General features: G+C 48.0%; 1 protein-coding gene across 2 annotated transcripts in view; it reads right to left on the bottom strand.

The window, feature by feature from the left end:
• TSPOAP1 (TSPO associated protein 1) overlaps positions 1-13273 on the bottom strand; it is a 155325-nt gene that overhangs the window by 100770 nt on the left and 41282 nt on the right. Inside the window, exon 1 of one of the 2 annotated variants that reach the window (XM_067537718.1) lies at positions 9271-9418. The exons of the other annotated variant lie outside the window; for it this stretch is intronic. The gene's annotated coding sequence lies outside the window, so the exon portion shown is untranslated. Of the gene's footprint in view, positions 1-9270; positions 9419-13273 lie in introns of those variants that run through there. 2 annotated transcript variants of the gene reach the window in all.

Raw genomic sequence — 13273 nt, forward strand, 5'->3', positions numbered from 1 at the left:
TTTAACAACAGTATGGTTACTATTACCAAGTGGTTCAGTTATATTCGTCTTTTGGACCAGATCCTGTGCTCCACTTTGGATTAAATCAAGAATTGCCTTTCCCCTTGTGCGTTCTAAGATAAGTTGCTCAAGAAGCAGTCATTTGATATGTCTAGAAATTTTATCTCTGCTTCTCTTGCTGAAGTGACATACATCCAGTCAATATGGGGATAGTTAAAACCCCCATTTTCTGCCTTTGTAGCCTCTCTAATCTCCCTGAGCATTTCACAACCATCCTGGTCAGGTGGTTGGCGGTATAGTCCTACTGCTATGCTCATTATTCAAGCATGGAATTTCTATCCATAGAGATTCTATGTCCTGTTTGATTCATTTCAGATTTTTACCTTACCTGACTGTATGCTTTCTTTCACATATAGTGCCACGCCCCCAACAATATGACCTACTCTCCCATTCCTATAGATTTTGTATTCCGTTATTACCATGTTCCATTGATTATCCTCATTCCACCAAGTTGCCGTGGTGCCTATTATATCAATATCCGCATTTAATGCCAGGCAGTCTTGTTCACCCATGTTAGTATTTAGATTTCTAGAACACTTGCACATTTTGTCCATAGTCAATTAACTGCCTTCATATGTTACATTGAAAGGGGACTCTGATGTTTAATGTTCCTCGGTAGCTCCTATGCATACTTTACAATGTCTATCCTATCCTCTTTACTATGATATAGGATTCCCTCTTCAATAAATTCATTCCTAAGGAATGTATCTGCCCACACAGTGTGCTCCTCTGCACCTGTCAGCTTTCCCAAGCCCTCCATTTATAAATCCCCCACAACCTTTTTAATTTTACATGCCAGTCATCTGGTTCCACTTTGGTTTAGGTGGAGCTCATCGTTCCTATACAGGCTCCTCCCTTCCCAAAGAAATCCCAATTCTTAATAAATCTAAACCCCTCCTCTTCTTTAACCTTCTTCAATTTGTCAACATGACGTTAGCCTTCATTCACATTATACCTGACAGACTATGCACTGTGCACATAAACCTGTCTGAAGGAAGCCAAGCGCATGAGCCCTCTCTGTTGGGTGTTGCATTTTTCTGACAGATTTTATCCTTCAGTAAAGAAGAATTTATAGGCAAAGAGGGGGGCCTGACAAGAGCTGGTGCGATATGAAGGTAGGTCTTTTAAAAGACTGGATTTAGAGACACTTTTAACTGTTATTCACATTACACCTGCAAGTTCATACATTCTAAGGCCAGAAGGAACTATCATCATCATCTAGTCTGACCTCTTGTATAACACGGGTCACAGAACTTCCCCCACAATAATCCCCCCAGTAGATCTTTTAGAAAAACATCCAATGTTCATTTTCAAATTGCCAGTAACAAGAATCCACCATGACCCGTGGTAAAATGTTCCAATGATTCATTACTCTCACTATTAAAAGGTGCACCTTCTTTCCAGTCTGAATGTGTCTAGCTTCAGCTCCTAGCCAGTGCATCCTGTTATACTTTTCTCTGCTAGACAGAAGAGCCCATTATTAAATATTTGATCCCCATGGAAGTACGTACAGATTGTAATCAAGTTACCCCTTGACTCCCTTTGATAAGCTTTGTTATTGCACTCCTGGAGTCTCTCACTAGAAGGCAGGTTTTCTAACCCTTTAACCATACTCAGCGCTGTTCTCGGAAGCCTCTTCAATTTATCAACATGTTTCTTGAACTGTGGGCACCAAAGCTGGACGCAGGATTCCAGCAGTGGTCGCACCAGTGCCAAACAGAGGTAAAATAACCTCTCTGCTCCTACTCGAGAGTCTCCTATTTATGCACCCCAGGATGGCATTAGCTCTTTTGGCCATGGCATCACACTAGGAGCTCATGTTCAGCTGATTATCCATCATGATCCTCAAATCTTTTTCAGAGTCACTGATTTTCAGGTATGACATTATGCACCCCTACGTTCACCCCTTTCACAAAACTATGTTAAATTTTATATAACGCATACTGTGTAAGGCATCATTTGAAAACTCATGCTTTGCTGATCATTATTGTCCTTGTAAAATATGTGTGGCAGCATTGTGTGTAAAGATATAAGACTCCATTGTATAATATTACCAAGACATGTTCCAACTAGGGCTCTCAATTAATCGCATTTAACTCAAGCGATTAACACAAAACAAATTGACTAGATTTTTAAAAATTCATCGCAGTTTTAATCACACTCTTAAACAATAAAAAAATACCAATTAAAGTTATAAATATTTTGAATTTTTTTTTTACATTTTCAAATATATTGATTTAAATTACAACACAGAATACAAAGTGTACAGTGCTCACTTTATATTATTTTTTACTACAAATATTTGCACTGTAAAAAAGCTAAAAGAAGTAGTATTTTTCAACTCACCTCATACAAGTACTGTAGTGCAATTGATTTATTGTGAAAGTGCAACTTACAAACGTGGAATTCTTTTTTACATAACTGCACTCAAAAACAAACAATATAAAACTTTAAAGCCTACAAGTCCACTCTGTCCTACCTCTTGTTCAGCCAATCGCTAAGACAAACAAGTTTGTTTGCATTTAAGGGAGAGAATGCTGCCGACTTCGTATTTACAATGTCATCTGAAAGTGAGAACAGGCATTCGCAGGCACTGGTGTAGCTGGCGTTGCAAGATATTTATGAGCCAGATACGCTAAACGTTTATGTGCCTCTTCATGCCTCAACTTGTAGATTGCACTATCTTTTTATCTTTTATACAGTGCAAATGTTTTGAACAAAAAATAATAATTAGGGCTCTCACTTAATCACAGTTAACACGTGCAATTAACTCAAAAGAAATGAATGCTTTTTTTTTAAAAAAAAATAAGCATTAATCACATGCCAGGGGGCTGTGCTCGGGGGGCACAGCTGTGTGCCTATAGGGCAGGGTGCCCTTCCTCCCGCTGCCCTGCTTCACTGCTGCTCCTGCCTCCTCCCCGTGGACCTGCCCCAACCAAGCTGCTCCAAACCAGGAGCCTGCCTCCTGTCTGTTGCACACAGTGGAGGGCAGGAGGGCCCCTTCCCCCCCAACCCATGTACTGCTTGCCGCTGGGCTGGGGTCGGAGAACAGGGGGCACCTGGCTGCTGCTGCCGGCTCAGGAGTGCGTGCCACCGACAGCAGCTGCTGCAGGCTGAAAAAGCATTCAGGATCCTGAGCGCTCCACCAACACACACACTCTTCCCCCCAAGACCGAACATATTTATATCAATGGTATTCTGTTATTGCTTCCCAATGCGATTAGAACTGCGATGAAATGCAACGGTATTTGTAATCTCATAATTACATTTTTTTATCGTTTGATAGTTCCAGCATGTTCTGGAGGGCAGTCACACACAAGTTCCCCAGAGACCAAAGCTAGCCAACTCCTCAGCCAGGTGTCAGCGAGATCAATGAACCAGTACCTTATTAAGTGGCCACTCTTCTGCAGGAAAGAGGGTGTGGGCAAAAAAAAATCTACATTTTGACAAAGAAGCAGCTTAAGGTTCCTGGCCACACAGACTTTCTGTCTCTTGAACATGAGCTGGAGATGATTCTTGCACAAGAGAAAGGGCTATAAAAGGAGAGGGCAACCACCGCAAATCATCTCTGCCTTGTTCGCTTCCTGTGGCATCATCAACAGCTGAAGAACAAAGGAAACAGCACTGGGTTGGAGAGGAGATCCTGACTGAAAGAGGTTCAGCCAGTAAGACTGCAGGAACACGTAGTGAGAGAGACCTTTGCTTTGTATTCACTTTGCTCGTTAAGTTAGGTGTTAGTTTGCGTTTTACCTTTTATTTCCTTGTAACCAATTCTGACTTATAAGCCTCATTACTTGTAGTCACTTAAAATCTATCTTTCTGTTTATACATATATAGTTAATACATTTGTTTTGTTGTTTTATCTAAACCAGTGTGTTTGGATTGAAGTGTTTTGGAAAGCCCAGTTGGGATAACAAGATTGGTGCCTATCATTTTCTATTAATAAATGATGGACTTTATATGAGCTTGTATTGTCCAGAAGGCTGCTGGGCAGTACAAGACACACATTTCTGGGGGAAAGTCTTGCACTGGGAATTTGCTGGTGTTGCTCTGCAGTGTAATTCATGAATGGCTGGCTATAGCACTCATACAGTATAGCTGGGAGTGATTAACATGCTAGAGGCTGTGTGCGAACAGACCAAGTGTGGCTGCTCTCACAGCAAAGCAGTGTAAAAGGCACCCCAGGTTGGAGAACTGAGGGGACACAGCTGTCCATCAATGCAGATTGTACCCTAGGTAATGTCACACCAGGTTAGAGACCCCATCCTGTAAGTATGGCCCACATTCTTTGTTCCTACATGTGTACATTTACACATTTAGTCATAGTACAACACATATTGTTTGCTTGTGCCCTGTTTACAATCTAGATCATTCTGTATCGGTGATCTGCCCTCTTCATCATTTACAACTGCCCCATCTGTGTGTCATCTGCAAACAATTTTATAAGCCAAATCACCTCGGAAGAAGAATTTATATTTTGTTGTGAAGTGGTTAGGGCTGTCACACGTATGCGCGCACACACACACCACATCTGACCCAACCACAGAGGACCAAGGAAATGAGAAGCAAATCCATGAAACAGCATGTACTTTCTATTCCTCCCCGCACATTCACACACTTACCACTCCCACCATACAGTACAGACCATATATTACAACCTTACCTCTACCCACTGCAGTGCATCCTGGGAGATGTAGTCTGGCCAGGGAACCCAGCCCAGCTCCCAAATTACAAAAAACATGAGTGATAATTGGAAATTGTTTAAGTACGCTTTACTAGATGACCAAAAAGCCACAATCCCACAATTGAGGAAGAAGGCTGGTTTAGAGAGGAAGTGAAGGCAGCTATAAAGAATCTATATAACAAATAGAAGAAAGGGAAAGTTGGTAATAACTAATATAAATAAAAAATTAGGAATTGTAAAAAATGGATATGGGAAGCAAAGGGACACAAAGAGAAACATACGGCAAACAGAAATAAGGACAATAAAAAGTTGTTTAAGCACATAAGGAACAAAATGAATCCTAACAATGGTACTGGTCCATTGCTAGATGGAAGTGGTACAACTATCAATAATAAAGCAGAAATATTTGTTTTGTATTTGGGGAAAAAACAGATGATGCAGTATCATAGAATGATAGAAGATTAGAGTTGGAAGGGATCTCAGGAGGTATCTAGTCCAACCCCCTGGCTCAAAGCAGGACCAACCTCAGCTAAATCATCCCAGCCAGGGTTTTGTCAAGCCACAGCTTAAAAACCAGCATATCATATGATAACATACTTTTCATTCCACCAGTATCTCAGGAGGATGTTAAATAGAAGCTACTAAAGTCAGACATTTTAAAATCATCAGGTCCAGAAAACTTGCATCCAAGAGTTTTAAAAGAGGAGCTGAGGGACTCACTGGACCGTTAATGTTGATTTTCAGTAAGTCTTGGTGCACTGGGTAAGTTCCAAAAGAGTGGGGAAAAAGCTAATATTGTGGCAATATTTAAAAAGAGTAAATGGGACAATCTGGGCAGTTATATGCCTGTCAGTCTGACATCGATCCCGGTCAAGGTAATGGAGTGGCTGATATGGAACTAGATTAATAAAGAATTAATATAATATAATTAACGCCAATCAACATAGGTTTATGGAAAATAGCTCCTGTCAAACTAACTTGATACCCTTTTTTTTTTTTTTGAGATTCCAACCTTTTTTGACACAGGTAATGACACTGATACATCACACTCACACTTCTGTAAGGCATATGACATATTGCTTAAAAAACTAGAAAGATATAAAATTAACATAGCAAACATTAAATGGATTAAAATCTGGCTAACTGATAGGTATCAAAATGTAACTGCAAATGGGGAATCATTATCTACACGGGTGTTTTTCTAGTGGGGTCTGATGGAAATTGGTTCTTGGCCCTATGCTATTTAATATTTTTATCAATGACCCAGAAAAAACATAAAATCGACACTGATAAAGTTTGCAGATGACAAAAATCAGGGCAGTGGTAAATAATGAAAAGGACAGGTCACTGAGACAGAATGATCTGGATCACTTGGTAAGCTGGGCTGAAGCAAACAATATGTGTTTTAATACCTTACAATCATAAAAGATTAGGGTTGGAAGGGATCTCAAGAGATCATCTAGTACAACCCCCTGCTCAAAGCAGGACCAACCCCACCTAAATCATCCCAGCCAGGGCTTTGTCAAGCCAGGCCTTAAAAAAAGATGGAGATTCCACCAGCTCCCTAGGTAACCCATTCCAGTACCTAGTGAAAATTTTTCTCCTAATATCCAACCTAGACCTCCCCCACTGCAACTTGAGACCATTGCTCCTAATTCTGTCATATACTGTCACTGAGAACAGCTTAGCTCCATCCTCTCGGGAACACCCTTCAGGTAGTTAAAGGCCTCAATCAAATCCCCCCTCATTCTTCTCTTCTGCAGAATAAACAAGCCTAGTTCCCTCAGCCTCTCCTCATAATCATTTTTGTTGCCCTACACTGGACTCGCTCCAATTTGTCCACCATTCTTCCTGTAGTGGGGGGCCCAAAACTGGACACAATACTTCAAATGTGGCCTCAAGAGTGCTTAATAGAGGGGAATAATCACTTCCCCCAATTTGCTGGCAATGCTCCTACTTATGCAGCCCAATATGCTGTTAGCCTTCTTGGCAACCAGGGCACACTGCTGACTCATATCCAGCTTCTTATCCACTGTTACCCCCAGGTCCTTTTCTGCAGAACTGCTGCCTAGCCAGACGGTCCCCAGTCTGTAGCTGTGTATGGGATTCTTCCCTCCTAAGTGCAGGACTCTGCACTTGTCCTTGTTGAACCTCATCAGATTTCTTTTGGCCCAATCCTCCAATTTGTCTAGGTCACTCTGGATCCTATCCCTGCCCTCCACCGTCTCTACCACTCCCCCCAGCTTAGTGTCATCTGCAAACTTGCTGAGGGTGCAATCTACCCCATCCTCCAGATCATTAATGAAGATGTTGAACAAAACCGGCCCCAGCACCAACCCCTGGGGCACTCCGCTTGTGACCGGCTGCCAACTAGACATTGAGCCGTAGATCACTATCCATTGAGCCCAATGATCTAGCCAGTTCTCTATCCATTTTATAGCCCATTCATCCAACCCATACTTCTTTAACTTGCTGATAAAAATACTGTGGGAAACTGTATCTAAAGCTTTGCTGTAGTCAAGGTATATCACGTCCATCGCTTTCCCCACATCCACAGAGCCAGTCATCTCAGCATAGAAGGCAATCAAGTTGGTCAGGCATGACTTGCCCTTGATGAATCCATGCTGACTGTTCCTGATCACCTTCCTCTCCTCCAAGTGCCTCAAAATAGATTCCTTGAAGACCCTGCTCCATGATTTTTCCGGGGACTGAGGTGAGGCTGACTGATCTGTAGTTCCCCAGATCCTCCTCTTTCCCTCTTTTGAAGATGGGCACTAGATTTGCATTTTCCCAATCATCCGGGACCTCCCCCGATCGCCACAAGTTTTCAAAGGTAATGGCCAATGGCTCTGCAGTCACATCAGCCAACTCCCTCAGCACCCTTGGATGCATTGCATCCAGCCCCATGGACTTGTGCATGTCCAGACTTTCTAAATAGTCCTGAACCTGTTCTTTCAGCGCTGAGGGCTGCTCACTTCCTCCCCATTCTGTGCTGCCCAGTGCAGTGGTCTGGGAGCTGACCTCCTCTGTGAAGACAGAGGCAAAAAAAGCACTGAGTACTTCAGCTTTTTCCAGATCATCTGTCACTAGGTTGCCTCCCCCATTCAGTGAGGGGCCCACACTTTCCCTGACCTTCTTCTTGTTGCTAACATACCTATAGAAACCCTTCTTCTTCCCCTTCACATCCCTTGCTAGCTGCAACTCCAATTGTGCTTTAGCCTTCCTGATTTCACTCCTGCATGCTCGAGCAGCATTTTTATACTCCTCCCTAGTCATCTGACCAGGTTTCCACTTATTGTAAGCTTCCTTTTTGTGTTTAAGCTCATCAAAACTTCTTTTTTTAAGCCAAACTGGTCGCCTGGCCATATTTGCTATTCTTTCCACACATCGGGATGGTTTGTTCCTGTGCCCTCAACAAGGTTCCTTTAAAATACAGCCAGCTCTCCTGAACTCCTTTCCCCCTCATGTTAGCCAACATGGCTAAATGTAAGCATACACACCTAGGAACACAGAATGCAGGCCACACTCACACAACGAGGGGGATATCATCTTGGGGAGCAGTGAGTCTTAAAAAGATTCAGGGGTCCCAGTGGCTAATCAGCTGAACTTGAGCTCCCAGCGCTACTCTACAACCAGTAGGGCTACTGCCACCCTTGGGTGCATAAACAGGGGAGTCTCGAGTAGGAGCAGAGAGGTGATGTTACCTCTTTATTTGGCACTGGTGTGACCACTGCTGGAATACTGTGTCCAGTTCTGGAGCCCCCCATTCAAGTAGGATGTTGATAAATTGGAGAGAGTAGAGCACGGGAATGATTAAAGGCCTGGAAAACCTGCCTCATCGTAAAGGGCTCCAGGCACGCAATCTATTTATTGTAACAAAGAGATGGTTAAGGGGTGACTTGATCAGAGGGTAAGTACCTCCATGAGCAGCAATTATTCCATGATGGGCTCCTCAGTCTAGCAGAGAAAAGTCTGATACTCTGCAATGGCTGGAGCTGGACACATCCACACTGGACAGAAGATGTACGTGTGTCACAGTGAGCGTCAGGGACCATTGGACCAGGCTACCACGGGGCATGGTGCCGAACTGCGGGCTGGGTCCCTGGACGCTGGGCTGACGCTGTGTGCGCTGCTCCGGGGATTATTTGGGGCAGGTCTCCGGCCTGCGCCGTGCAGGAGCTCGGCCCCTGCTCACCATGGCCGGGAACCGGGGCACGGCCCAGCAGTGTCCAGGGAAACGTCCATTGCTGCGGGAAGCGGCAGGTGCTTTGAAAGCCTGACAGCAAATTCCCAGCAGCTGGAAAGCCGCGAGCTGAGCTGAGCTGAGCGGCTCCTGCCCGCCGCCGGCTACCCCCGCCCGGCCACCCCCGGCCCGGCTAACGCGGCTCCCCGTGACACACCACCCACACACACACCGTGCGCCCCGGCCCGGCCCGGCCCCGCCGGGGGAGAACCGCCCGCTCCAGGGCCCAGGCTGGCGGCGGCTGCAATGAGCCCCCGGGCCGGGAGCCGGGACACGCACCTACCTGGAGCTGCGGCTGGGCGGGCCGGGAGCCGCGTCCTGCCCGGCGGCCGAGCGCTGGCGGACTGCGCCCCCAGCCCGGCCCCGGCCGTACCACTCGCCCGGCCGGCCGCAGGGGAGGCGCTGGCTGGGCCCCGCCCGAGGCTGGTCCAGGGCCGGACCCCGCCCCGCCCGGCTCCCGGCCAGCAGCGGCCTCGGTGCGGCGGGGATGGGGCCGCAGAGCGCCCGGCCCTGCTGCAGGGCCCGCCTCGCCGCCGGCGCTCAGCCGAACCGAGCCGGGCCGGGCCGCGAGAGGGAGACGCTGGAGCAGCTGGGCCGTTGCGCGGCCTTGCCACGGGGCTGAGCCGAACCGAGCCCAGGCCTGGCTGGGGCTGAGCCCCGCAGCGCCCTGCTCAGCCCGGCCCCAGCCCGCCCGCCGCCGGGGACCAGGCCAGGCCTAGCCGGGGAGCGGTGTCCAGCCAGCCGGGGAAGCCGTGCACGGGGCGCTGCCTGGGACATGGGCCTGGGCCTGGCGCCCCCCAGATGAGAAGTTGTGCCCCAAACCCTAGACGAGCCCAGGGCCGCGGTGCCACCCGGCTGTGGCAGGAAGCGAGATCCGGTCCCTCCCGGCCTGTCTGGTGCTGGAAGAACCCCGGCCTCGGTTCGGATCCTGGTCCACACCCAGCAGCTCGCCCAGCTCTGGCTGCACGCTGGCTGGGTACAGTACAAGAACAAGGGCTTGCAAACGATTTCCAGCCCCTCCCGCTGCTTCCAGACTCTCCCAGTACCCACACTAGCTGCCCCCCAAGGACCATGTCCCACCCACACACAAAACAAAGGGAACTTCTCAAGTGGTTGGGGGCATGCCCCACCTGCCAGCCCTGCTGCAGAAATGCTGTCTGCGGTGGAGTCCGCACTTTCACCCCTCCCAGCAATGCCTGCTCCCCTTGGCTGCCCCTCTCTGCACCGCCACTCACCTCAGCAACCTCAGACAGTCCTGTTCAACCTGTCTTCGCTTGCCACCATGAACTCATGCATTTGCTGTCTCACAGCACAACCCACACTCACACTTTGGCTGCACCCTGCTACGTTCCCTAGAGAGCATAACGTATGGTATGGTTGGTTTGTGGCTGGGACACTCTGCATCTGGAGTTCACACTGGGAGGAATTGAGTTGGGTGAAGTGGAAAGGGAGTTTGCTGTGGAGCTGAGTGTGTTTGTGTCCGATGATGTCTGGAAGGGGAGCTGTGCTAGGAGGGGCAGAGGAATAAGGTGACTGGCAATCTTCTCTGATTTTAGGGGTTGTGGTGATAAGAAACCCAGTTCAGTAACTTGAACCCTAAGTTACCCAATTTCTTTGTGTGGGAATTTCCTTCGTTTTTTATAATGCGTTTGGGGGAAGAGGGCAGTGCTGGGCAGGGGAGAGAGGTAGAAGAGGTGTTTGACCCAGGAAATGCACCAGAGGAAATGGAAGCAGCAGAAAAGACATGCTGGGCTGGAGAGGAAATGAGCCCTTCTTGGGGGCACTACGGGAGCCTGTCCAAGAAGAGAAGCTGCCTCCTTAGCAGAGCTGCAAACTCCAGTTCCCAGGCAAATTTGGATGCAATTCTCCCCCTCTCACCATCGCCTGGCCGCTCATCCCAAATGGGGTCACAAAAGAAGCAAGGTAGAGAATCTGATGGCGGGTGGTAATATGCAAATGTAAACAGACAGACAGGTTAGCCAGACGGGGAATGAAGGAGGGGACAGGCCCCAGGGAGCCCCGGTGTGAGATAATCAGCCAGGCACATCACGGGAAGCTGACAGACACACGTGGGGGGGCTGCTGCGACAGATCAAGATGGATGTGTCAAGCTGAGGAGGGTGGGCTGGGCACAGAGGAGAGCAGAAATCTAAGCAGTGACTTCCTGGTGCCGAGCCAAGGGGCAGCCCACAGCTTCACTCTTGCTGAGCATCAGACTAGGGCACCATGTCCACCGCTTCCTTTGCGTCAGTCTGAGTCTTTCTCTTTCTCCTACATATTAGGGCTGGTCAGGCCCACTGACAGCAGCTCCAGGCCCCAGGGCAGACCAGTCGATGGCCCCCTAAAAAGGCATGGCTGAGGTTTAACCATGAGCGGTGGGTTAAACTTCTCCTCGGGGAGTCTAGCTGCCCCTCTCGCCTCTTTTGCCCACTGCCCCACCCCACCTCCACTCCGCCCCAGGCCCCATCCCACTCCACCCAAGCCCCGCCCCTTCTGCTCGGCTCTGCCCCTCCTCCCCCCTCTCTGCTTGGCCCCCCTCCTCTCTTCCACACCCCTAGTTCCCCCAAGTCAGCAAGCAAGGGGGGGGGCCTGAGAGAGGAATGGGGGTGTGGAAGAGAGGAGGGGGACGGCAAGCAGCGAGCGGCAGGGCTGAGCGGGGCGGGGCCTGGACAGAGCAGGGGTGGCGTGTTAGTGGGGCTGTGGGTGGAAGAGACGGGATGGGGAGCTAGCCTCCCCAAGGGGACACTTCACCTGCCCCCATGGTACCTATCTCATCCGCCTGGGCCCTTTTAAATCACTGGGCCCTGGGCAATTCCCACCTTTCCTTCCCCCTCCCTGCCCCCCGCCATCAGCAGGCCTGGGTCTGGTCAACACCTAAAGCTTAGCTTGACTTCGCTTCATTGCTCAGAGCTATGAAAAAAGTCATGCCCTGTGTGATGTAGTTTGGTCGACCTAACCCCCACTAAAGCAAGAATTCTTCCACTGGCCTATTTACTGCCTCTCGGCAAGATGGATTTACTACAATCCCTTCCAGCACTGTAATGTGTCTACACTGTAGCACTACAGCAGTGTCACCGGTAGTGTAGACCTAGCACAAATGGAGAGCTAGGATGAGTTGAAGTTCCTGCACTGCACCCGTGAAGGGAAGGTGACCTAAGCCTCTTGTGATAGGCATTTGGGGTGAAAACTGAACTTGTTCTGGAGCACTTGGTTGAGGAAACTCCCTTAGCCTGCCTTCTGGGCACCGGCTACCATGACTAAGGGAGTGGGGAAATGGAGTATCCGAGTGGCAAGACTAGGGGTGTAACATTCACTGGGCTGAGGAGCTGCCCAGGGGTGCTGGTGAGGCAAGGAAGCAGCCTGGGAGAACAGATGCAGCTGGAGGAGCTGGGCAGTTCCACTGGCTTTTCTTTATTGAGCTAAATTGTCCGGACATTGCACCCCATTTGATAGAGATGAGTCGTGTGAGCAGGTATCCATCACTGGCACAGAGGGTCCCAGCACATAACACCAAGTGACAAAGAGCCTGTATTTGAAAAGCAGCCTGTCTGAGATATTAAGAGAGTACATGTGTGTGCGTACGTATGTGTCATGCATGGACATTTTGGGGACTGTGGGTCTACAGGGAGGTAAAAATATATTTAGATTTGCAGTCTTAATGTGTGTTCTGCAAAAGTTTAGTCAATAGTTTATTGACTAGTATGAAACATTCAGTTGTTTTCTGCAGAGTGGCCAAAAGAGGAAGGGGAGAGACGCACTCCATGTCAAACATGGCAGTACCTGTTTCCGAGTCACTGACAACTTGGAAACAAATGGTCTTGGATTCTTATGGATCAAAGTCCTAACAGGTAAAGAACAAGATGGAACAGTAGTTGACATCTGCTACAGACCACCGAAACATACTAGGGAACAGGACAAAAGCTCCTTAAGCACCTATCTATGACTGTGTTATCCAGGGGGACTTCAGTCTCAGTGACGTGCTATAGTGCGGGAGGTCGCTTGCTTCTAGTCCTTGGAATGACTAGAAATTATAGATGACAATTTCCTAACTTAACAAGTGTTGCATCCAAGATGAGGGGGTTCTATATTAGACCTCATCTTGACAGACAGAGGAACTGCTCACAGAATTAAAAATTAGTAGATGCTTAATTGCAAGTGATAAATCATAACTTGATTACTTAGTTATGTGCAAACAGAATAAAGTCCAAACTAGTAATATATTTTCTTGGTCCTTTAAAGGGCCAGTTTCACAAAGCTGAAAACAATTATGACCAAATCCGTTGGGGA

The sequence above is a fragment of the Emydura macquarii genome, unplaced genomic scaffold (genome assembly GCF_026122565.2).
Source record: "Emydura macquarii macquarii isolate MOO-44397 ecotype Brisbane River unplaced genomic scaffold, CSIRO-AGI_Emac_v2 contig_450, whole genome shotgun sequence".
NCBI classification, from domain to species: domain Eukaryota; kingdom Metazoa; phylum Chordata; order Testudines; family Chelidae; genus Emydura; species Emydura macquarii.